Below are 26,705 nucleotides of genomic sequence, written 5' to 3'. Positions count from 1 at the left end.
ATCACAGACAGCCAATGGACAAAGAACATTGCTAGCAGACTAGACAGGAGAGGAATTTAAATTTATAGAAGTGTTTCTATTTATTGGGATAGTAGATGTTATCCACAGAATTCTTCCTGAGATAGTCAAAACAAAGTTCCTGTTTCATCTCCCAGGAATCTGACCTTCAACCACCAAAGAATGTAACAACTACAAAAACATTCTATTGTTCCTTTAATCTACAAATTTGTGCTGGGAATGGAACCTTTGCACTTAAATCATAAAAGAACTCTCAATCTTTTGTTAATCCAAAGTGACAATCTAAATAAGGTAAATTCTGTGCTCATCCTAAAACCTCAGATCCTTGGGTCCCATGCTCTTCAATAAGTAGATAATGCCACTCACAGCTTCAAATTAGACCTCAACGACACCTGGTTTCTCCTGCAGGGGTCAGCAAACTCTTTCTGTAAAGCCAAATCATAAATATGTATGTTCAGTTGCTCAGTCTGTCACGACTCCTTGTGACTCCAGGGACTCCAGCCCACCAGGGTCCTCTCTCTGTCCATGGGATGCTCCAGGCAAGAATACTGGAGTGGGTTGCCATGCCCTTCTCCAGGGGATCTTCCCAACCCAGGAAGATCTTCCCAATAGAACCTGCATCTTCTGTGTCTCCTGCACTGGCAGGCGGGTTCTTTACCACTGTGCCACCTGGGAAGCTCCAATATGGGCCATTCACTTCTGCTGCAAATACTCAATTCTGCTGCTGCAACGTGAAAGCAGCCTCAAACAAACGTACATAAGTGGACATGGCTGTGTTTCAAAGACTCTTATTTACCCAAACAGGCCGCCAGCCTTTGGGACCATGTCAACCCTTGCCCTGTAGCATGCAGTTGCTGGTAATCTTTCCGCCATCTCGAAGGAAGAGCCCGCCTGAGGACTGAGCCAACAGAGAAGAAAATAAAAGGTTGAGAGACGTATTGCTCAGGTTAGCCCCTGAATCACTTGGGTCCTGGATCCAGCCATGCCTGAAACTAGTCTAAACCCAGACCAATGAATTATATGAACCAATGAATTATCCTTTTCACTTAAGCCAGGGTGGGTTGGGTTCACTTTCACTTGCAACCATAAGAGTTCTAACAAATTAACTGTGTGATCACCAGCTTGCTCTCCTATAAAACAACAATATTGACTTGCAAGGATTAATAGGTATGTACTTAAAAGCACTTGTAGTACTTAAAAGTCAGGCAGACCACCTGGCCAATGAGGGTTCCTCTAGGGGTACAATTCCTTACCTCTTCACCTTAGGATGTCCCTTAAGGAATTAGATGATTTTTTTTTTTTTTTTTGAGTTTTGGAGGCTCTGAACTATGCTGAAACACTCCAGGTTGATGTAAGAATCAACTGAAGTAAGTACCAGTGCAATTTATTAAATCACTGGTTTGCATCTTAAACCTGTTGAACCAGAATATGAATGTACAATAAGCAGCCCAGGGATTTCTGATGCCAGGGTCCTGAGAATCACACGTGAAGAAACAGACTAGATAGGGAATTCCTACAGAAACCTAGAATCCTACTCCCATCTCCCAAGTTAAATCTATAGCCTTCAGGAGGCTGGCTAAGGAGGACCATCCCTAGTGCAGAAAACTAAGTGATGCTTCAGTACCATCAGCCAGCCCCCAAATCCTCAAATCACTAGAATTTTTTGCTTGCATACTAAGTCATGTCCCTATAGACCCTATAGACCACAGTCTGCCTAGCTCCTCTGTCCATGGGATTCTCCAGGCAAGAATACTTGAGTGGGTTGTCATGCCCTCCTCCAGGGGATCTTCCTAACCTAGGGATCAAACCCATGTCTCTTAGGTCTCCTGCACTGGCAGGCAGCTTCTTTACTACCAGAACCACCTGGGAAGCCCAAGATGCTTAATGTTCATGGAGTGCTTTCTTCTTTCCAAGCACTTTTACCTCTGTCATCTCATTAGATTTTCAAAACCTCCCCTTTAGGCAGGTAGGGCACCAAATTTCCTAACTTTGTTTCCCTGCAATGATGATTAACATCCTATTTTCTCAAATATCACAATTTAGCCTTTCTGAGACCTAAGAGGGTCCATGACAAATGTTTTAATTCTTTATTTCCCAAGCTTAATTTAATCACAAATATCGTTGTTTGGTGTTTCCTGGTGGATCATGATTTCGGTCTCATCAGAGACTAATGTTCATGAGAACAAAGTTTGCAAAATGCCAAGGCAGTGTCTTTTAAATATCCCCTTTCATTGTTGCAAGAAGTTAAGACATTGAGGGGTCAACTGACGCCCAGAATGCAGCAGCTCAGAGGAATTAAAGTGGCCCAGGGCTTCTGAGTCTAGAGACGGTCAACTGTCTTGCACATCTCTTATCTACTGGATGGCTCGAGAATGCTCAAGACCAGGCTGTGTAGGTTATTGATTCATCTATTTTCAAACAGTCTTTCCCTCCATTAATACCGTCAAGGTTCACACACTTCTCGACATTTTTCCTTCCTAGAGCTCATTCTCGGAGAAGGCAATAGCACCCCACTCCAGTACTCTTGCTTGGAAAATCCCATGGATGGAGGAGCCTGGTGGGCTGCAGTCCATGGGGTCACTAAGAGTCGAACACGACTGAGCGACTTCACTTTCGCTTTTCACTTTCATGCATTGGAGAAGGAAATGGCAACCCACTCCAGTGTTCTTGCCTGGAGAATCCCAGGGACAGCGGAGCCTGGTGGGCTGCAGTCTATGGGGTCGCACAGAGTTGGACACAACTGAAGTGACTTAGCAGCAGCAGCAGAGCTCATTCTAAGATCTCATAAGAATAGTCACTCAGTTATTACTGAATACAGGATGACAGACAGCCTTAGGAAACCTCACATTCCACTGAAAAGAACCATTTCTTGAGTCTACTTTCTCTTACGCTCAGATTTCTCATTCTCTTCCTCTGATGATGTTAGTTTCCCTATTTGCCTCCCATTAGTTCACAGATCAGCCCCTCAGCACCATTTGTCATTTGTGCAGCAATTGTGTGAAATCTAAACGTACCTCTGGAAAAAACACTTTAGCAAGAATGTTGCTTCCTTGCTAAAATATGTTTTCATTCCCTTTCCCTGTGTGTGTAATTCATCAGTAGCTCTAACTTGGGCCTTGACCATTACTCAGAAAGTAAGAAATTTTGCTTATATATTTTTTGAGACTTTCACAGGGAATTCTTAATTTCACTTGCTTCAGAAAACAGACATTAAGTGCCATTAGTCTTTTTTTCACAGGTAAATGTCCTATTTTGTTTGTCCTCTCAGTAATTTCTTCGGGAACCTTTTATTCTTCTTCTCCAAGAAAGACATTCCATTTTTAAAGAGATCTCAGCAAGAAAAGTCACTAGTTCATTTTCCCCCATAAGGTGAGAATTCACATTTAATTTAGTTTATTTTAAAATTCTTATTATTTTTTCATATGACTACATATATTGACCTCAGAGCCTTAGAATTTGGACTCTGAAACCACAGTCTAAGTGCCAGATGTCAGTTTGCTTTGGGACAATGGGCAAGTTAATTAACCTCTCATAATTACATTTCCTTCATTGCAAAATGGGGATAATACCTACCTCTCTGGTTATACAATCGTTATATTAACACATATAATGAGTTTAACGTATTAAACTCTAGAATAATAACTGGCACTTACTGTGTGTTCATTACGTACTTCTTAACTTCAAGTTAAGTTTGAATGAATTTGAATGATTTGCTCTGTGACTCTGAATTCATTCTTGGCTTCATTTGAAACTCATCTGAAGGTAAGGAAAGACGGAGGGCTGCTAGGTCTTAGCTGGAGGGTAGCAGAAAGCAGAGTTAATCACTATCAAACAGGACTCCTGATCCAGAACAAGGAAGCTAACTGGACAGTACCAGGTCTAAGGGGGAAGCCTCAAGTTCCTGAAGTTGAATCATTAGAATTTTGACAGACTATGTCAACCATTCTCTCCCCCACCCCCACTTTACTTGCAATAAGTGATTTTAATTGATAAGCATCTTTTCAGTTTGCCTTTGAGGTTATATAATAAAACTTATCATCACTAAATTAACTCTAATTGTGCTAGTCTCTCTCCCCTTTCCAAAGTTGTCTAGGCATTAAAGGATAAAGCATCAGGTCTGGGAAAGGAAAAAAGGGATGTCATAAGATACAGACCGAGCTCAGGCCTCTCTCCTGTCTGTCCCTTCTGGCACCTGAAGAAGCACCAACGCCTGTGAGCTTGTGAAGTTACAATGTATTAACTCAGCAAACATTCATTACGCATGCATCATACAACTCAAGTCGTGGGATGGGGATTTAAGGAATGAGAAGATGAAGTTCCTACTCTAACATCCTAAAATGAAAAGTATCCCACAAAAGCAAACCCTATTCCATTTTTAGAGGAATCTGAAATCAATATGGACATATTAAAGCATATACAGAATCAGAGATAATAGAAATTCCTTGCTCTGTGTGACAGAATCATCTTAAAGGTCATTATCTAGTGCAAAAATGTCATCTATTTCTGGGCTCAAACTCAAAATATAAAAAGCAGAGCAACACTCACAGATAATTTCTGACCACCCTAGATTTTAACAGGAAAAAGGGCTTACTTGCTTTTATCTGTACCTGAATCTCCGGGTACAACAAGCTACGGTATCTAAAATGCCCTGCTATCTTTGCATTCAGTTTCTTATATGATCATGGCAACTAGTATCTGAATGATAGAGCCATTCCCTTAAATGCATGAGGCACCTCAGGCGGAATCCTCGTTATATTATAAATAAGTCAAAATAGTGAGGACCAGGCAGGTTAACGACATGAACTGCTGTCCCCACCAATCACTCTGATTTATCAGACAGCATTCCTGGATAGAATGTCCAAGTATTCCTTGGACAGTGCACGAGTTCAGCAGATACCAGGCAACACTGATGAGACATTTTGCTGCAGAGCTAATCAAATATCAGTCCTGGATAGTCTGAAATTGATTCTGAAAGCAAAGGAAAGCTTTGCCATTGAAATGCAAGATGTGTAGAAAAATTCACACTTCCTGATTCTGAACCTAACAAAGCAATGGAAAATCTTAACTGGTTTCAAGATTTTCTCATCCAAAATACAGAAATCTACTGTGTGCAAGAGGAGTTAATGGTCATTCTCACAGCAACAATTTGAACAATGTTTTATCATTTATTAAGCACTTGCCTTTTATCACATCATATCCCTACAGCAAGCCAACAAGAGGTAAAGTGAATATTTTATTGCCATTTCACAAAAGAGCAAATTGACAGTGGCAGAGATGGCTGGCTGCCTGGTTTCCCTTCCTCTTTAGTGAAAGCTTCTTGGGGTTTTGCCCAGCTGAAGACTGTTTCCTAGGCTCCTCTGAGGATAGGTGTCGCTACATTATCAAGCTTTGACTTGAGCTATAAGCTAAAGTGTTGCAAGCAAATCCTGGGAAATCTGCTTGAAGGGAAGGGATGTGCCATTTCTTTGGTCCACTTTTCTCTTCATCCAATTTCATGAAGCAAAGATGTGATGATTGGAGCTTGGCAGCCACAATGAAGACAAAGGCCACCTCCTCATAGTAATGAAGGAGCAGTAAGCTAGGTGGCACCATGGTCCTTAAAATCTTTGCAGAGCCATCATACACAGTAGCTTTGAACTGATTGCCTCTGCACTTTTCTGTAAGAGATAAATAAGACCCGATCTTGTTTAGTCACTACTATTGAGTTTATGCGGAGAAGGCAATGGCACCCCACTCTAATACTCCTGCCTGGAAAATCCCATGGACAGAGGAGCCTGGAAGGCTGCAGTCCATGGGGTTGCTGAGGGTTGGACACGACTGAGCGACTTCACTTTCACTTTTCACTTTCATGCATTGGAGAAGGAAATGGCAACCCACTCTAGTGCTCCTGCCTGGAGAATCCCAAGGACGGTGGAGCCTGGTGGGCTGCCGTCTGTGGGGTCACATGGAGTCGGACACGACTGAAGTGACTTAGTAGCAGCATTGAGTTTATGTGTTTTACGCAGCTGAATCTAATCCCAATACAAAGAATAGCTTGCAGATGTGTATACAAACTATAGTGTTAAGTGGCAGAACATCGAGTAGTAACATACATATTCTCATTCCACACTCTCTGGTGGAATTTTAGAACCTTTCATAACCTGTTTCTTGGTTTGTAAAGGAACCAAATCCTTTCATGATTTTTAACACTAATATTCATTTTCAAAAGCCAAACTAGGGACTTCCCTGGCAGTCCAGTGGCTAAGACTCCATGCTCCCAAGCAGGGGGCATAGTTCAATCCCTGGTCAGGGAACTATGATCCCACATGCCACCCAGTGTGGCCAAAAATAAATAAATGAATAAAAAATAAAAAGCCAAACTTTACAAAGATGTTCTTCCTCCCTGCCCCCTTTCCTCTCTCTTCTATTGTATTTTTGTGTCTCTCAGATTTTTTGATTTAAATCATTAGATTTCCCAGGGATCAGCTCTCCCTAGACAATGTCACTTACTCTCGTGGCTTTAATTAGCATTGATAAGCTGAATATTTCTAAATTTATATTGCATCTGAGAAGGCTCTTCTAACAGACACCACATGTACTAGCTGTGTACCTCTAGCCAAGTTACTTAACTTCTCTGGGTCTCAGTTACCACATCTGTAAAATGGGGATAACAGCATCTACTTCATTGGGTTATTGGGAAAACTCAAGTTATTTTACACAAATAAAAGGCCATGAATGGCTCCTGAACCTACCCTCTATTGTTACTACTCTTCCTCTCCAAATAATATTTCACAGGCCTTTATTTAAGATGAATTATTTTTATCCTTGGTCTGCTCATTCTTCAGTAATGGCAATGCCAGTCACCTAACTGCTCAGGGAGAAATCCATGAGTCAGCCTTGACACCAAGGCTTCTGTCACCTCCCCTAGATCTAATTCATCACCAAAACAGGTCAAAACTACCTCTTAAATTATGTCTCAACTCTGCCCACCTCTCTCCTCAGGTCAGCCCATTTTCCACATCACCATCAGAGGTCCTTCACACAGCAGCCTGGGAAGCTCTCATAAACATCAATGAAAGCATGACACGGCTCTGCTCTAACCCCCAGTGAGTCATCCTGCTCTCAGGACAAGGCCCCAGTGTCTTCACATCAGCTCAGAGGGACCGTCCACCCGGCTCACTACTGGCTCCAATCCTGCTCATTTTTTGTTTTCTTCAAACACAAGAAACGCATCATTTCTGCATCAAGGCCTTTACACAGCCCATTGCCTCTGCCTGGATGGTTACTTGCTGCACTTCTGAATGCCAGTTTCCCCTTTAACAGAGAAGACTGCACCCCTTTCTGCCCATCTTCCTTCCTAACAGAACCCAGATCATCAAACTCGGCTGTCTACTTCTTTTCCATAAGATCACAAGCTTCCTGGAGGCTAGCCCCGTTCCCAGCATTAGTGGGTGGATCTCTGATCAGTTATTAAAGCGTGGGTAGCCCATGCTTTATTGAGCTATGTAAGGGGTGCCTATACAGGTGGTCAGGCTTCTAAGAACTGCTTCTTTGCTTTTAGAGAAAGATACCAGGAGGCGGTCCTATTTCTACCTCTGATCATGGTGGGCCTGTAATGTAAGGCCTGAACGTTTATAAGCATCTCACAACCAGCCTGGGAATGGAGTCCTGAAGCAAAAGAAGGCAGGGGAGAGAACCTCAGGGCAATGGATTTGGGCTTGAGCCTGTCATTTAAGGATTTATGATGTTAGGCAATAAATAATCTAATTATTTAAGGCCAAGATGTCCAGGGTCTTCCCTTATACTGCAGCCAGAAGCATCATAACTGACCTGTCCATACTAGAATCCTGGAGACCTGGGTTCAATCCCCGGATCTGGAAAAATCTCCTGGAGAAGGGAACAGCTACCCATTCCAGTATTCTTGCCTGGAGAATCCCATGGACAAAGGAGCCTGGCAGGCTGCAGTTCCTGAGGTTGCAAAGAGTCCAACACAACTGAGCGACTAACATTTTCACTTTCACTTTTCCATACTAAATAGAGAGCAGGGGCCATTTATGACACATGATCAATGAATATTTTTGAGTGAATAAATGAATGAACGTTTCTCAGGAAAAGATAATATAGGAAATATTATATATACCCAAACCAGAGTGTTTCCTGAAATGTTCAGAGTCAGGAAAAACAACTGTGGTTGAGACTCATTCTTTCTTTACTTGTAGGCAGAGCCATGGCTGGAGGTGGGGCTGTGGTGTAGGAGACGGGCCATTTCTAAGATGCAGGAAAGAAATGACACGGTGAATTCTCACATTTTCAGCAACTGACAGAAGAGAGGTTTTCATGTCTCTTAGAAGAGTTGTTTAGTTCTTAAGTGTTCTCCCAAATCTTCTGGAACTGAGACTTTGTTTCAACTCAGTCACTGCTTTTCACAAAAGTTTGTCCTATAGGCCAAATATAAATAAGAGATTTGCTGACCTAGATTGAGTTTCATACATTTTTGAAGGGTGACATCACAAGCTGAACTCCATTTTTCCATTTGCAACTCAACAGCATTAAAAACAGAGTAACTCTAACGGCCCAACCAGGAGGGATTAATTAAATTAAGGAACAATCATTGAGCAAACAACTGTGTGGCCATTAAATATAATGATGGACATCTCTATCAACATGAAAACTGCCATAGTTTCTTGTTCAGTGGAAAATAAATTGCCAAATATTTTATGTGGTATGATTTGATTTTTCTAAAAGAGAAGTTTTCTACTGAAAAATGGAAGTACAGTCTTTACAGACCAATAAAAAAACAAAAAACACACTGGCTGGTTAATAAGACATAGTTAAAACGAACTTTTGTCTTGGGGAAAATAATGTGAGTTTTTAATCTTAGCACTAAATTGACCACAAAAGCAAAGAGTAATTCAAATATATTCTAACTGTTATGCAAAGCTCAAAGCAAGCACTCTGTGCATCCTCTGAAGGTTATAGGGGTGTGTATGTAAATAGGAATTGCCTGAGACCTGGGGTAGATCCACTAAGCCGAAAGAAATTTGATACCACCGAGTCAATATTTTCACAGGCTTTCTAACATTATTTGCTATTTGTTGAACTATCCTTCAAGAAACATTGAGGGTAATTTCTTCATCTATTTCCTGTCTCTTTGCTCCCCAGAAAAGTAAATGTTTTTGCCATTCATACTGGCTCAAATGCAAATAAAACTGTTCTCTTTTATGCTTATTTAAAAATTCGATGCAGTTACAGAATTGAATGGGTCTGAGAAAGTCAACTCAGGAGGACAAGTCAGGTGAAAACAATACTTATTTGCAAATGGAGAAGACATAGGATATTTAAGTCTCACAAAGAAATCCTCTCTGTAACACTCAAGATACTCACAAGCACAACCCCAAAGCCAATAACAGGATTTTTAAAAAATATTATCAGGAGAACTCAGCTACATACCCACTGGGGGAGAAAAAAAAACAGCTGTTTATTTTTAGCTCTTTCTCAGCAATAACTGAACTTGTAAGATAAAATATGAGGGGAAGTGGTTTGGAGGGGAAAAATTCTATTTTAAGGACTTAAACAAAAATTCGTTTCCTCATCAAACCTTTTATGAATTCAATTCACCAACATTTATCAAAAATCTGCACTCTCTGCAGCTTTGTGAATTAGACCAAGAGGAGTCTCTGTTCTTCAGACATACTTGGAATACTGTAAGACACACAGGGTCATCTAATGACTTAGACAAGACATGGAGAAAACAATTTTCAAGTTTTCTTGAAGATAGGATCATGCAGAAATGTCAGCAGAAATATATCTTGGGACATTTTTCTCTCATATTCAGTATAAGGTACACACAATTTTATTTATTAAAAAACAAACTATCAATAGCACTTTGTTGGACATGAGGCAGACAAGTAAGTTCTATCTTTATAGCACCAAGAAAGTTCTTTTCTCAACAATTCAAACCAGATAAGTTGAAGCAGAATAAAAGTCAGATTTGTATGAATTAAGCTTCAAAACTTCTGACAGATTGAACCAATACCATATACAGGATTTTTCTGTCTGGTTCTGGGCTTGACCAACGATGTTCAGTGCAGAATGTATCTCTTTAATAAGTGGTAAATATAGGTGATGCTAGTAGTAAAGAACATGCCTGCCAATGCAGGAGACACAAGAAATGCGAGCTTGATCCCTGGATCAGGAAGATCCCCTGGAGGAGGGCATGGCAACCCACTCCAGCATTCTTGCCTGGAGAATCCCATGGACAGAGGCGGCTAGCGCCTGTAGTCCATGGAGTCACAAAGAGCTGGACATGACTGAAACGACTTAGCACAGCACAAACATAGATTAGGCCAAGAAAAATTTGACAAAATTATTCCCAAGCTATATAATGTCAGAAAAATAAATTCTTGGGTAATTATTCTACAGTATTAGGTAAAAATAATGTATTCCTGAATTCCTTTAACCTGATGCTGAACTCTGATATTGCATTAAACGAGTAGACTATTCCATAGGTCTCAGAATAGCAGTACAGAAAACTATATACCTGTTCTATCATAAATATTTTCAAGCCACAATCTTAAAACTGACACCTTTCTCAACACCCCCCTATAACATCCTATTACAGGTTAAACAACCTCATAATCATGCAGAACTTGATGTAAGATTAAGAAGTGCAAACAATGACTTCATTTTTCTTGCTACCTTTGCTTGGGCAATGGTGAGTTAAAAAGAAAGCTGATAGTTTTTGAAGCTTATTTTAAAGACATGAGTAATGTCCACACATGGTATGCACCCTAAAAATAAATGAACCTGCTTCAGGTGATATAACCAACATGCCAAAAATTACCTGGAAAGGTATCTTGGTAGACAGGTAAAACAATCCTTTTCTCACACACTCCAAAAGCCCGTCCCCTCCCAGCCGCACATGAAGGGGACTAAACCTTAGCTTTAAGGCTTTACTTTAGAAGGCTTTACCTTAAAAGCTAGCACCAACATGGGCATGGGGGAGAGACCAAAATATTGTACTGCTCTGCTTATTTAAAGGTTAAATGAAATCTGTTACAATTAAACTCACGGTGGACTTCTATCACTTTAGGATACAGTAATATTGTATGTCCTTCCGCTGTCCAGTACATGGATTTGCCTAAGCAGAAGACTTACTGTGAACGGGGAAGCAATAAACTATTCAAACTTTGGGTGTGCTCAGGTGACTTCGACTCTTTGCAGCCCCGTGGACTGTAGCCCTCCAGGCTCCTCTGTCCGTGGAATTTTCCAGGCAAGAGTACTGGAATAACTGCCACTTCCACTCCAGGGACTGTCCTGACCCAGATCTCGAACCCAAGGCTCTTGTGCCTTCTGCATTGCCAATCTGATTCTTTACCACTAGGACCACCTGGGAAGCCCCATTCCAATGTTAAGGGCCAAATGAGAAAAACATCCGTAGGGACCATCACCGTAAAATATCTCCAAATTGAACCTAATTTGCTGACATGAGAATATTTGAAATTAAGACTATCCTGAGAAATCAGGCTTGTATAGGAATAAGTTATTATTGCCTAGGTATGTTGGACCTTAATGTCTCTAGGTGCTGTTTAACCATCAGTCTACACTTGTGGTTCTCAGTTAGGGGGAAGGAGGGAGGGAGTTGGGGGAAGACATTGGTAATATCTGGGAGCATTCTGGTTGTGACACTGGGGTGGGGTGGGGGGGTGTTATTGGCATCCAGCGGGTAGAGGCCAAGATACTGCTAAACATCCTCCAGTGCACAGGATAACTGCCCATAACGAAGAATTATGCGGCCCAAAGTATCAATGGTGCCAAGGTGGAGAAGCCCTGTTCCTATAATTCAGAACGCATGACTCAGAAGAAGCCAGGCCTGTCAACAAGCTCTGCCTTCACCTCTTGTACGTATTACCGTTGGGTTATTGGCTTAGCACATCCATGACTGTTCACTGGGAGTGCCCCCAATATGTAAAACAGACTGTGCTACAGGACCAACAGACAGCGTTTTGCTTGTGGTGACTTATCTTGTTGTGGCTATCATATAAACAGATTGTCTGGAAAAGCAAATGCCTTGACTGGTTTTAAAGTTCCCAGTTTATGAACAATGGATTCCACTTTAGGAAATCATTGATTAACAGAGCCAAGCAGTTAATTGGTTCCAAATGGGAAAAAAAAACACCAAAGTCATTTACGTATGCTGAATGCTAAGATCTCCCCCATCAGAATTCCTATTTAATTGAGATTCAGCATGATTCCTAAGTAATTATTTTATATTCTTCTTCCTTCATTTAATTTAAAATTTTATTTTAAAACCTCACATTTTCAACTTTTCTTCCTATTAGCTACAACATATTGAGTGCCACATCCCAGACACCATGTAAATTATCACTGCCCGTGAAGTCTGTACTTACAACAATCGTTGTAGGTAGAAACTACAGATACCATCATTATTGTTATTCTTTAAACTCCAGAAGTCTACAGATAGAAAAGGAGGGCTGCACATAAAACATCTGACCATAGCACTCACCAGCATGAATTCATTTCATACAATGCAGAGCAAGAAGAAAAACCAGGAGGCTATAAAGAATACTATAATAATTGCAATAATGGACACCATGTATTGAGTGCTTACTTACTATATCTAGGATCAGTGCCAAATGCTTTATTTATACTATCTCATTTGACCCTCCCTCCAGTCCGAAGTAGTGGATGCTATCAGAGTCACCATTTTAGAGATGCGGAAATTGAGGCTCAATCTGAAGAAGACCCTCAAGAAGTGGGCCAGCTGGGAACTGGGCCCAGTCACACTTGAGAGTCTACAGCAGGGGTTGGAAAACCATAACCCTCGGTTTAAGTCCGGGTTGCTGCCTGTCTTTGTCAATAAAATGCGACTTTTTGTTTATATATTGCCTATGGCTGCTCTGGGAGTACCGCAGCAGAGGCGAGGGGTTGCAACAGAGATCGTATGATGAAAGCCTAAAATGTTTACTGCCTGGCCCTTTATGGGCAACGCCATCTAAACTCTTCAACAGTAAGTCACATCAACTCCACACTTGTGCTCATACTCTGAGGCATGGAAGCCCTCTGCTTTCTACTGCCTAGGTAAGAAGCTTCCTTTCCTTTCGATAGGACCTCCTGCATCTGTTTTTGTGGTCATCCTGAAGGCTCATACTATGCTTTTCTTTGGGAAAAGAGTTTACTCAAATCATGGTAATGTTATGCCAAATGCAACTTACAAAATCTAATTTCCTCGGCCTGAAGTCATTAAAAAGCAAAAACAAAACAAAATTATTGATCTTTTACTGGGAACACATTATGTGCCAGGAATACAAAAACATATAAAACAGCATCTTGCCCTCAAGGAGCTCACAGATGAGGGGAAAGAGGTTCAGGGACAGCAGAGTGGCTTCCTGTGGACAAGGCTCTGGGCCCTGGGACTTCAAGGAGAGGGTCTTTCTTCCTGGGCCAACCAAGGTCTTAAAAGGAAGACATTTGAAAACCCATTTCTTTTGAAGAAAAAGGTCTCTGTTATAATAAATAACAGAATTAGGTCTGATTTGCCTAAAAAGTAGAACTATCATTCAGACCCAGTGTGAAAGAGATAAACAGGATGTATAAGCTTAGCTTCTGCAGGTCACAGGTGAGAAAACCAAGAAGTACATAAGTGTACCCAGTGATGAGAGGAGATAATGATGCTAAAAGGCCTAGCAGCTGAGTGTCAATAATGTGCTCCAGAAGCTGCAAAGCTGAGTACGCGGTGACTCTGGCACATATTTGCCGTATTTGTGGCAAGATAGCAAATCTTTCTAAGCCTCAGTTTCCTCATCTGGAAAATGGGGGCTGCATTCAGAGGTCACCATGGGGAATGAACTGATGTATGGAAAGTGCAGAGAGGAGAGCCTAGATCATAGTGAGTGTAACAGAAGTATACACTACCATGAAAACTAAAAATGAGGCATGGAGAAGTGAGAGCGTCAGTCGCTCAGTCGTGCCCAACTCTGTGACCTCGTGGACGGCAGCCTGCCAGGCTCCTCTGTTCATGCAATTCTCCAGGCAAGAATACTGGAGTGGGTTGCCATTTCCTCCTCCAGGGGATCTTCCTGACCCAGGGATCAAACCCAGGTCTCCTGCATTGCTGGCATATTCTTTACCGTCTGAGCCACCAAGGAAACCATGGAAATGAACGAAAAGAACCAAAATCTTTAAGTGGGCCCGTATTCTACGCTGTTCCTAAGATCCCAGCCTGACGTTCTATTACACCCAATGCCCTTCCCATTGCAGAGAAGGCAATGGGAAGGGAGCATCGGTTTTCTAGGCTTTTGTGTTAGACACTATGGAGTCACTTTCTCTTCTTTATCCCTTCAGCCTTTATTTGCTACTGTCAAGAAACATCTCTGACGCCCCTTTCTGCTCCAGTCCTATTGCGACTACTACTGCTGCTAAGTCACTTCAGTCGTGTCCAACTCTGTGCAACCCCATAGACGGCAGCCCACCAGGCTCCCCTGTCCCTGGGATTCTCCAAGCAAGAACACTGGAGTGGGTTGCCATTTCCTTCTCCAATGCAGGAAAGTGAAAGTGAAGTCGCTCAGTCGTGTCCAACCCTCAGCGACCCCATGGACTGCAGCCCACCAGGCTCCTCCATCCATGGGATTTTCCAAGCCAGAGTACTGGAGTGGGGTGCCATTGCCTATTGCGATTACCTTTGGCCAAGTACAGATCATCACAACTGTATTGTTTGATCCTGTTCAGCACCACCCCACCCCACCTGCAACCCATTTGCTCATGCCTGCTGCAGAGCTGATGCCAGGAGTCAAACCAAAATACCCTTTCCACATGATCACCCCTCTGCTGAAGAATCTACCATCATTCCGTGCAGTGCATCTGTGTAAGTCCAGACACTTCTGCTTGTCATTTATTAAATATATCTTAACTACCTTGTAATAAAAAAGAGACCTGATTTCAAATCCTAACCCCACCACTCACTACCGGTGAAACCAACCTGTTGCTTAATCCCTTGGAGGCTGTTTTCTTTTCTGCCAAGCTGAGATAAACAGTACTTAACTCATGGGGCTCTTTAGAAGATTAAACCCACATTGCCCGTCACTGGCACTGGGCTTGGCATACAGCAAGTGACTGAGATGTCCTTGTTGTTATTATCTGGCCACATATATACTCACGCTTCCTTCCCCTCTGTGTTCCTGCTCTCTGAACCCTCCCACTTAGGATTTCTGCCCTCCTGACTTCTGCCAATCCACTGCAGCCCCCTTCACACAGATGTCCCTCCTGGGCTTTAGTCCACACTGATCTCGAGCCTTGGTGACCGCACTCAGGCTTGGCACCTCTCACCTTGGCCCTTCATCCATGATTCCTTTTTATTAAGATTTTCTACCTGTGGACCATTTTTAAAGTCTCTATTGAATTTGTTACAATATTGCCTTTTTTTTCTTTTTGGCCTCTTAGGCATGTAAGGGTCCTAGGTCCCTGAACAGAGATCAAACCCGAGCCCCCTGAATTACTGGAAGGCCATGGCTAAACCACTAGACCGCCAGAGAAGTCCCCTTAATCAGCTCCCCCTAAACCCAGGAGCAACTCTGCCCCCTTTCCCTTGGGGGAGGGGGCAGACATTTGGCACTACCTGGAAACATTTTTGGTTGCCACAAGTGGGAAGTGGGTGTATGAAGGCTGTGTTTAAATATTTTCTGTATTTGATGATGCTCTGACATCCTGGGGCCTGGGGAGACTGCCCCTCCCAGAACTAGCTAATTCCTAGAGATAGTAAGCAACTTGCCTGCCAGAGCACCTTTCCAAGGCAAACCCAGTAATCAAAAGCTTATCCCCCAACCCTCTCCTGGATCTAACTCTCACACAGCAAGTGAATATTTCCTCTGCCCTCAATCATCCCAGGGCCAGGAACGGAACAACTAGAGACCACCTTTATAACCATGAGCCAGTCAAAATCGTTCAAACGAACCAATCCTAAACTCGCTCAAAGTTACCTACCTTGATTCGCCCGTTCTTTTCCAGCAAAAAGCACAATAAAGACTCTGGGCTATAGTATCTCTGGGTCCTGCCTCCTGGCCCTCCCTGTGCGTCCCCAGGGACACCCAGCATGGCACGTGGCATGCTGCTTGCTCCCAGGAACTCTAATACTCTGTTCTCTCAAAGGCAGTTACCTTCTTTGTCCTCCTACCAAATTAAAAGTACCAGATGCATCTGAAGATGTTAGTAATGGATGCTACTGGTACATAGTGGACAGAGGGCAGCATGTCTGCGCTCAGTCGTGTCCAACTCTGCAATCCCATGGACCATCGCCAGCCGGGCTCCTCTGTCCATGGAATTCTGCAAGGAAAGAATACTGGAGTGGGTTGCCATTTCCTTCTCCAGGGGCACTTCCCAACCCAGGGATTGAACCCACGCCTCCTGCTTGGCAGGCAGATTCTTTACCACTGAGCCACTTGGGAAGCCAGAACAGAGGTCAGGAAAGCTGCTAAATATTCTGCAGTGTACAGAATACCACTTCCCGCCCCCAACAAAGGCATATCCAGTCCAAAATGTCAATAATCATGAGGCTGAGGAACATGGGCCTGAAATGTTCCACATATGGAGACCCAGATCTCTAGAAGCTCCAGCCCTGCCATACGGTTCAACCTTATAGCCTAACTCGGGAAACTGAAAAAGTACCTAATTGCTGGACTGACTGAAACGAAGGTATAGTAACTTGCATTCATAGCTCTTTTAGTCAAAAATCACTGAATAATACATGTTCAGCAAAAGTGAAAGTATTTCTTTGCAGTTACCATGAAGCTTAACACCAGTAGCTTCCGGTCAGAAAGAAAAAGTCATGACCGAAACTCATTGTTCTGTAGGATTCTGTATCTTTCACAAGAGGGAAGCAATCCATCAATGCAGCATTTCTCTGGGAAAATTCTGAAGCCACACGTGAATTCTTCCCTAGGATATTCATCACCTGTGATGCTCCCCACCCGCCAAGGAAATAAAAAAGAAAACCAACAACACTGTGTATGATGAAATCAATCTGGGTAAATAAGTATAAACATTCTGTTCTTGAAGTTTCTCTAAGCACGTGGGCACACCAATGCTCAGAGATTAAACCAATCTACTTAACTTTGTTCAGCTCAGTTTTTTCCAAATTAGCTTGGTCTTGAAATTTTTTACATACCATCTATTACCATCCCATGGAGCATGTGTTCTGTGGAACACATTCTGGAAAACATCTCATTAAAAATGACAACAATTCCTAACACTGAAGGTCAAGACTTGAGTGCTAAAGTTTCTTACACTGTAATCAGAGCTGCTTTGAGAAGTTCAATAGCAGAGGCGCGAGACGCAGCCTACTTTACGGGTGGAGGTCTTTGGCAGGAAGTTCAGTGGTTCTGTGGGTCTCTGCTGGAAGGGCACAGACCTTGGAATCTGGATAGACCGTAGTTTCCAAATGGCAAGGGAGACCTTGTCTTTTCTGCTTTACACCATCTAAAAAGGACAGACCTCAGTATGTGGGTGTGCCGGGCAGAAAATGTATTATTTTCCCACAAGCGATACAGCTAATTTAAACTTTGTGTGTCAGGAAGAAGTGAATAAAATGGACCCTGCATGTCTGTAAGGAAGGAAAGGGAGTAAATTAAAAGCCAAGGCAGAGGTACCGAGCACTCCGATTAACCCATCTACTACCTGAAAGTGAAAGTGAAGTCGCTCAGTCGTGTCCGACTCTGCGACACCATGGACTGTAGCCCACCAGGCTCCTCCGTCCATGGGATTCTCCAGGCAAGAGTACTGGAGTGGGGTGCCATTTCCTTCTCCAGGGGATCTTCCTGACCCAGGGATCAAACCCAGGTCTCCCGCATTGCAGGCAGACACTTTAACCTCTGAGCTACCAGGGAAGTACTATCTACTACCTGACTAGTCCATAATCTCCGCTCTGACCACTTTTATCCCCAAGTCACAGGCATATTTGTGCACTTAAAAGTCTGTGATACCTACGGATTCAGCGGGACAGCTGCTGCTGCTGCTGCTAAGTCGCTTTAGTCATGTCCAGCTCTGTGTGACCCCAGAGACGGCAGCCCACCAGGCTCCCCCATCCCTGGGATTCTCCAAGCAAGAACACTGGAGTGGGTTGCCATTTCCTTCTCCAATGCATGAAAATGAAAAGTGAAAGGGAAGTCGCTCAGTCGTGTCCGACTCTTAAGCGACCCCATAGACAGCAGCCCATCAGGCTCCCCCATCCCTGGGATTCTCCAGGCAAGGACACTGGAGTGGGTTGCCATTTCCTTCTCCAATGCAGGAAAGTGAAAGTGAAGTCGCTCAGTCGTGTCCAACTCTTAGCGACCCCATGGACTGCAGCCCACCAGGCTCCTCCGTCCATGGGATTTTCCAGGCAAGAGTACTGGAGTGGGGTGCCACTGCCTTCTCCATCAGCGGGACCACAGAGGACTGCATTCTGAAGAGGCTCCTTCTCCCTGGGGCCTTGGCCCACCCCTCTGGCTTGATGGGAGAGCCTTGGTCTTTTTGGGGGACCAGCCGTGGGCAAGGCGCTGGAGTCTCTGGCCTAGCTTTCAGGAGCCTGCTCTTCTGAAAGCACACTGCTCTGTGACCTGCAAGTCTGCAGGGGGCTCGGCTGGGTGTGCGGGAGGCCACGCACAGCCGGAAGCAGATGGCAGAATCATCTGTTCACGGAGCTCAGGGAAGCCCTCCGCTCTTTCACCTTGAGAGAATGTGACAACGGTTCTCCCAGTCCCGCAAGCTCCTCAGCCTGCCTGGCTCTACATCCTTCCACCAACCATCACCACGGACCTCAGAGAGGAGAATACAAGGAGAAAAGACAGACGCAGGCCCTTCATCCCTTTTGAATGCGGGAGCTGGCACCATGGACTGAAAACCATAACACTGCCCCCCAACCCTGCACCTCCCCGCCGTGTTTTCTATTCTTGAAAAATTTCTAAAAGCCTTCTGAAGATTCTCAAGACCCTCTGGAAAAACAAGCACGATCCGCCTCTCCTTTCCTTGCTTTCACAAGGAGGGAAACCGAAGCCAAGACAGAATTTGTTTGAGGCCAGTTTGTATCGAGGCTACTGGCACCAGGACTTGGGACCTGGGTTCCCAGAGGGTGCTTTGTTTTCCTAACCCTCCCCTGGAGGCTGCTAATTCCTGCTGTCTGGTAAACACTGCCAGGAATTGCACTCTTAGATTCTGCAATAAAAATAAGCCGTGTTTGCTTTCTAAAAGCATAGTGGAAACACTCCCAGTTAAATCTCACAATAATTTATGGCTATGATATTTTCAAAGTGACTTTGTGTCATTTCATTCATGGTGAATTATGTACTTTGAGCGAGTCATACACAGTGACCCATCTACTTATGGTTTAAATGCTAAGTGTCATTCCTATTTGGTCCTCAATGCTGATAAATCTAATGGTGAATTTCAACAAGTTTCCATCTACAGTGTTAGAGACAGATATGTGCTCAGTCGTGTCCAACTCTTTGTGACTCCATGGACTGTAGCCTGCCAGGCTCCTCTGTCTATAGGATTTTTCAGGCAAGAATACTGGAATGAGATGCCATTTCCTCCTCCAGGGGATCTTCCCAACCCAGGAATCAAACCCATGTCTCCTGAGCCTCCTGCATTGGCAGGAAGATTCTTTACCACTGAGCCGGCTATTAGTTCAGTTCAGTTGCTCAGTAGGGTCCAACTCTTTGCGACCCCATGGTCTGCAGCACGCCAGGCCTCCCTGTCCATCACCAACTCCTTGAGTTCACTCAAACTCATGTCCATTGAGTTGGTGATGCCATCCAACCATCTCATCCTCTGTCCTCCCCTTCTCCTCCCGCCTTCAATCTTTCCCAGCATCAGCAGTCTTTTCAAATGAGTCAGTTCTTCACATCAGGTGGCCAAAGTATTGGAGCTGCCTGTTGGAGAGGAAGCAAAGAGGACTGTACACCTGGTCCAATTTCATTTTGAGCAGTGGTCTTTTTTACATAGGTGACTATTAATGTCGACATGAGATTAAACATTCTTCTTGAAATAATCTGAAGCTAAAGATTTTCTATTAAAACCCATTTATACATAATGCCATGCAAATCTTCACCCAATATATACATTTTCCCCCAAATTAACTCTACCTTGGGAGGGACCATACACAAACACACACAAAAGAAACCGATACCTTATTTGGTTATACCTTATTTATGTCAGAAGCTGCTCTGTTAGATGCTTCATCATCTTTATAAGATAAAAACTGGGGCTATATAATGTCCCCAGTTATGAGTTGATGTTTATATTCTAAAAATGCAATAATCACTCTACACTGTATCTCATGTAAATGGAGCAGAGCAGAGAACAAGTTTTAAATGGGAAAGCTTCAAGATTCCCTGGTGGTCCAGTGGTTGAGACTTTGCCTTTCAGTACAGGGGGTGTAAGTTCCACCCCTGGTTGGGAACCTAAGATCCTACATGCCTCGGGGTCAAAAAACCAAAACATAAAACAGAAGCAATACTGTCACAAATTCAATAAAGACTTAAAATGGTCGATATCAAAAAAAATCTTAAAAAAAAAAATAAGTCAACTGGAAAGCTTCAGGACTCTAGGGCACTCTGTGAGGGTAGTCCCGCCCAAACCAGAGCCATCCCCCCTCTTATCTGGTTTATACATGAAGGTCTTCTAAGATACTCACAAGTTTCTTCTTCCAAAGGGTAACTCTCGTCCTTATATCTCTGGTCTTTACTTTTAGCTCTTGAACACAGATGCTCCTTTTCCTATGTATTCCCTCTTCTGTATTCTTGGAAAACGTTGAAAAACTGACCTAGGCACACAGCCCAGTGACTACAACACTCACCAGTAACCCAAGTTACATCTATCGTCTGACCGCAAGACACCGGCATTCACGTTCATGATTCCGCCTCAAAGACAGGGAAGAAGGATGGGAGCGGTCCTAGCTCATTACTTGTGCTCCCACTGCAAAGGGCGCTGTCAGCTGCAAATATGAAAACCTGTTCCTTTGTCTTCCGTTTTACTTCAGGCGGTGGCGTTCTGACCACAGGCTGCTTCTAGGGCATGAATAATTCATACCGTGGCTAACTGGAAATTGTAGCATACTCTTCAATGTGGATACGCAAATAATAGGGCTCTGGGCCAGCAGAAAGGTTCACTGTGTGTTCATCTGGGGGATGATAAGCTTCTGTCTGGGGACTGTTTGGCTTCTTTAGTGAGCTCGGGAAGGGACTCATGCATCAGTGAGTCACTGAGATTTGGAGATACGCAGCAAATCCATCATAGCACCCATAGCCAAGATCAGCTGCTGGAAACAGCCTTTCATCGTGGAGGAGTAGCCGAGTTCATCAGAGGAGTAAGTTTCCAAACATATAAACATTAACCACAGTATCTGCTGTATATGGCAGACAAACACTTGCCCATAAACAGACTTAAGTCTCTCAAGAAATAACCCCCAATTCTGCTCTGTGGCCAGCTTGTCAGTGATGGACAGTCATTAACCATGTGGCAGATTGCATTCCTCTCCCTGTGCCAGGAAATCCTGGTGCCAACTCTCACTGAGAACACCTTCAGAATCTGGAGGTCTCACTACAGAGCAGCTCCCCAAAATTCCAGCCCAAAGCAGGTATGGAGTGTGGTAGGCTGTGACACCCTTTTACAAGTGGATTTCTTATCATTGGAAGAATTAATCCAGGCTTCACTTTTCCCTCTTCTTGCTTGCTCCTCTTTCTGCTCATAACCTTGGAGCGATACTACTGTTTCAGAAAGCCGCCTCAAGAGTAGCTGGTGCGTCACTGAAGACTGCCACTGAACTTGACGTTAACACAAAAAACGGAGGTAAATGGGGCAAGAGAGGCAGAAGGTGACAGTCCCAAAAATGAAAACTAAAGAACGGAGCTTCATTCCCCTCCCAAGAGTCATCGTTGGGGTTACAGCTTGTTTAGAAGCTAATTATTTGATTTTATAATTACTTTTGTGGGTTGCAAAATAATTACCGTGGAGGCAAGTCTCCATGTGCCAAAATAGCAGAGGCGATTGTTCTAAAGTTCACACCGAAACAATAACAGCGTCAAGACAGCAGCTCTTAGGTGGGGATTAGAAATACATCCCCTTTGTCACATGTGCTTGCCTGAAACCTACATAAAGGTCACGGTGGGGGTGGGGAGTGCAAAGATACTCCACAAACCCAATCGGATGAGTTGTTTCTTTTTAGGTTGATTTTCATTTTAAACCTGTCCCTCTGCCGACACCAGGACACCAGGCAGCCTTTGAAAAAGAGTAAAACTGCGGTTCTGGTGAATGATATAGACAAGTGATTGAGTCCCTTTCAATCCTAAGATTAGATGTGTTGTTAAGATGGTCAACAGCGGTACTTCCTAATTACAGGAACCGTGATGTATCAGGCGTCAGCAACATTCTTCTGATAAAGGCCAGAGTAAATATTTCAGGGTCTGCAGATCTCTGCTGCAGCTCCTCAACCCAGTAACTGTGGGACAAAAGCTACTGTGGACAATACATGCACAATCACGCATGGATGAGCTCCAGCAAAATTTTATTTATGGACACCGACATCTAAGTTTAGTGTAAGTGTCTTACATCGTGGAATAGTCTTTTTCTTCTGATTTCTGTCAGTTGTTGTAACTGTAAAGAAAAAAAAGAAATAAACAAAAACCCCTTCTCTGCTATGAAAACAGAGGGCTCACAGACCAGTTTACCAATCCCTGATGTAGTTGGGTTTCAGACAACTCAGCATCTTCAGGGAGGAGAAATAATGATCTCACAGGTGGAAGAAACCCAGGACAGAGGTGACTCAAGAGCAGGTAGAGGATAGATATCATTATCTCTCTTAATAATCCTCCAGGGTGACTCTCATCGAAAACACATGTAACTTCCTCTTTTGCTTTTCAATGAATTCAGTTTGTTTTCCACGTTCTTTTCTTCCTGAATTTTCCAGAAGCAATCACTTTCACATTTCATTAATCACTTTAAGAAGGGAAACTTCACTGGCTAGAACAAGTAGCCTCGTGTGTGTGTGTGTCTGTTAGTCGCTCAGTTATGCCTGACTCTTCAACTCCAGGGACTGTGGCCCACCAGGCTCCCCTGTCCATGGGATTTCCCAGGCAAGAATACTGGAGTGGGTTGCTATTCGCTTCTGCAGAGGATCTTCCCGACCCAGGGAGTAAACCCATGTCTCCTGCATCGGCAGGTGGGTTCTTTACCACTGAGCCACGAGGGAAGCCCAGTCTCCTCGTAGAAGTTCACATCTCAGAAGGAGCCGACCAAGGCTGCAGAGGTGGAAGCAGAGGGCTAGCCCAAATACAGCAGCATCAGCAGGTGATGCGGAGGAAGACACGACCACTGCTGCTGTTTCCTCTTCCCTAAAATGGGCACAACAGGACTTCCAACCCTAAAATGTTCTCATGATTGCAAGGAAATAACATGCGCAAACTTTAAAGTGTAACATAATGTATGTAAGTGTCTAGGTTTTCTCAACTTACTGGCTTTAAGCTGACTGAATCAACACTCTTCTTAGCCACCGAATCTCACTTCCTCTCTTAATAATCCTCCAGAGTGACTATAATCCTAAACACAGATGACAACCTCCACTGGAAAGATGTAGTGGAATAGGACTTTATCTTCACTGCTGTTGGGAATGTACAAGGGTGCAGCCACTTTGAAAAAGAAACGGGCAGTTCCTCAAATGGCTAAATAAGGTGTTAACGTATGATCCACCAATTCTACTCAGAAGAAACAAAAACAGGCGTCTGCACCAAAACTTGTATGGAAATATTCAGAGCAGAAGTATTCATCACAGCCAAAAAATGGAGAGAACACAAATCACCATCCACTGACTGGTGAATAAGCAAAATGTGTCGTATCCATACAATGACTCGGTGATAAAAAGAAATGACGTGCTTAGGCATGTTCCAGCATGGATGAACATGGAAATGTTAAGCTAAGTGAAAGAAGTCAGTCAAGGAACTACATATTGCCTGATTCCATTCATATGAAATGTGCAGAATAGGGAAGGCTATAGAAACAAAAATAGATTAGTAGTTGCCTAAGGTTAGGGGAGACAAAATGATTGGAGAGATTCACTAAGGGGAGTAGGCTTTCTCTTGGCGGTAATGAAGATCTCTTAACACTGACTGTGGTGACGGATTACCACCTTGTGAATATACTAAAAGCCATCAAATTGTACACTTTAAACGGGTGAACTTTATGGTGTGTGAATTATATCTCAGTAAAGCAACTAATACTCCAATGACATTTTTCACAGGAAACAACAACAACAACAACCACCCTGAAACATGTATGGGACCACAAAAGACCCTAAGTAGCCCAAGCAATCTTGAGAAGGAGGAGCAAAATTGAAGGGACACTTCCTGATTTAAACTGTATTACAAAGTTACAGTAATCAGAACAGTACAGTACTGTCATAAAAACAGACACATAGATCAGTGGAACAGAAGAGACAGCCAAGAAATAAATCCATGCATATTTGGTCAGTTACTTCATGACCAAGGAGCCAAGAGTATACAAGCAGAAAAGGGCAGTCTCTTCAACAAGCAGAAAACCGAACAGCTGCATGCAAAAGAATGAAACTGAATCCCTGTTTTATGACCTACACAAAAATGAAACCATCTTGCCCCCTCTCTGCCATGTCTTAAAACTCTAAACACCTACTCATGTCCAAAACATTCTTACCATTCGTATCAGCTACAGAAATGAATGTTGGGGGACTAGCAAATAGGTTCTGATCCTTGCCCTCTCAATAAAGTTATATGTATATATTTCATCTATTGATCTTTTTTTAATCTCCTTTAGACATATGGGTACATTTTAAGCTATAGATTTTTACAAATATTTTAAAAATATCTTCTCCTAAACTGAGTGAATATTTATAGATGTCAGTGAGTCAGGAAGATATTAGAGCAGAAGGAGAAATTAGCAAAACTACTTACAAGCTCAAAGTCATGCTGAAAATAAGGCAAACTGAATTGCTGGTGCTTGAAACTGTTACTGGGCCTTTGTATGCATATATCAGAATAGCAGAGTCTTGGTCTTTTGACACTTGCTGCTCAAGGTCCTGAAACGGCCATTCTTGGTTATGAGTGTCAGACCCAGGTCCCTTCTCGCCCTGTCCCTGCTTAAGCTCTGCCAGCAACACCATCATAAAACATATACAAATTTGCTTCAATATAATACAGGACTGGGGGAAAATGTGAGGAAACTATAGAGATCATTATCCTCTTCTGTATACATTTGAATGTGTATAATTTTTCACAGTAATAGTTTTTAAAAAGGTAACTTCATCATGCTGCTGCTGCTGCTAAGTCACTTCAGTCATATCCAACTCTGTGTGACCCCACAGATGGCAGCCCACCAAGCTCCCCCATCCTGGGCATTCTCCAGGCAAGAAGCTTAAAAATCCCTGTACTACCTTCGGTGTTGCTGACCTAAAACAAATAGACTGCTGGTAACTTCTCCAGCAAAAAGACGGATTCATTCAGGATCAGCAGAGAAATGCACCTGGAAATCTGCGACCCGTGAAAGTCTCAGAAAGGGGGCCACTTTTACAAAAGGGAAAAGGAAGTTGGGAGGACTTAGCCAACAAAGAGTCCATGGCTTTTCACTGGCTGAATCCCCGCCAGGAAAGAAGAGTGTCTTCTCCCTGTTGGGCTCCGCTATCCTCCCAGGGTTTAGAGAACTCCCCAGTTTGGTCTCCCAAGTCTATTTCATTGAGACTTCTGTTTATTAATAAATATTTTTACAGTGCTCCCTGGATGAAATCTGAACTCCTTCGTAAATTGTACTGAGATTTTCCGGATTTCTCTCTTGCCCAAGTCGGGCCTGACACTCTCTACTTTCTGCCTCCAAAACAACACCTGCCCTTAACTTCTGTGCGTTTATCTGTCTACCCATCTCCCTGTGCTACATTATAAGGTCTTTGAGCACAAAGACCATACTGTCTCACTGATTTTTATATTTCCAATGCTTAATCTGGCACATAAAAATGCTGGGAAAAAATGAAGAATTGCCCCAAAATGTTTCTGGACTACCTCATGTCATTTCCGCCACATTCCACTAATTCTACCTGCTGAACCTCTCCCCGTTTCTGAGCAAGTTATGCATGCACGTGTGCTAAGTCACGTCAGTCGTGTCCAACCTGATGTGACCCTATGGACTGTAGCCTGGCAGGCTCCTCTGTCCAGGGGATTCTCCAGGCAAGAATACTGGAGTGGATTGTGCTCTTCTGCAGTTTAAATCATTTGCACATTGTTTTCCTCACGACATGCCCTTCCTTCTTTACCTGAGAAAACACCTCCATTAGGTTCTTGTCCAAATATCACCTCCTCCAGGAAGCCCTCCTGCCTTACTCACACAGTTAATGGCTTCCTCTCACTTAGCCGTTTATTTTCCTGTTGCTCTAAGATCCAAAGGCAATAGCTGGTTATTGTACCTATTGGTATCTGAAAGGGTCCATCACTTTCAGCACACACGCTGCTAATTCAATGTTTAAGAGAATCAATCAACAGCTCAGTTGGAGGAATTCAGTCCACCCTCTGTATCACAGATGCAAAACCCACATGTGTGGAAAGCAGATTGCATCTGTTGCCCTAGGCCATTTTATACAAGGTACCTGAGCATCCCTGGATTGTGGTACCCATGGAGGGTACCTGAAACCAATCCCCTGCAGCTACTGA

The 26,705-nt window shown here is 43.3% G+C and overlaps 1 protein-coding gene across 11 annotated transcripts in view; it reads right to left on the bottom strand.

Annotated features, from left to right (window-relative positions):
- PHACTR1 (phosphatase and actin regulator 1) overlaps window positions 1-26,705 on the bottom strand; it is a 515,267-nt gene that overhangs the window by 210,750 nt on the left and 277,812 nt on the right. Inside the window, exon 1 of one of the 11 annotated variants that reach the window (XR_005722672.1) lies at window positions 20,681-21,358. The exons of the other annotated variants lie outside the window; for them this stretch is intronic. The gene's annotated coding sequence lies outside the window, so the exon portion shown is untranslated. Of the gene's footprint in view, window positions 1-20,680; window positions 21,359-26,705 lie in introns of those variants that run through there. 11 annotated transcript variants of the gene reach the window in all.

Source organism: Oryx dammah, unplaced genomic scaffold (assembly GCF_014754425.2).
Source record: "Oryx dammah isolate SB20612 unplaced genomic scaffold, SCBI_Odam_1.1 HiC_scaffold_11, whole genome shotgun sequence".
Classification (NCBI taxonomy): domain Eukaryota; kingdom Metazoa; phylum Chordata; class Mammalia; order Artiodactyla; family Bovidae; genus Oryx; species Oryx dammah.
This window is presented reverse-complemented; position numbering and strand designations above follow the sequence as displayed.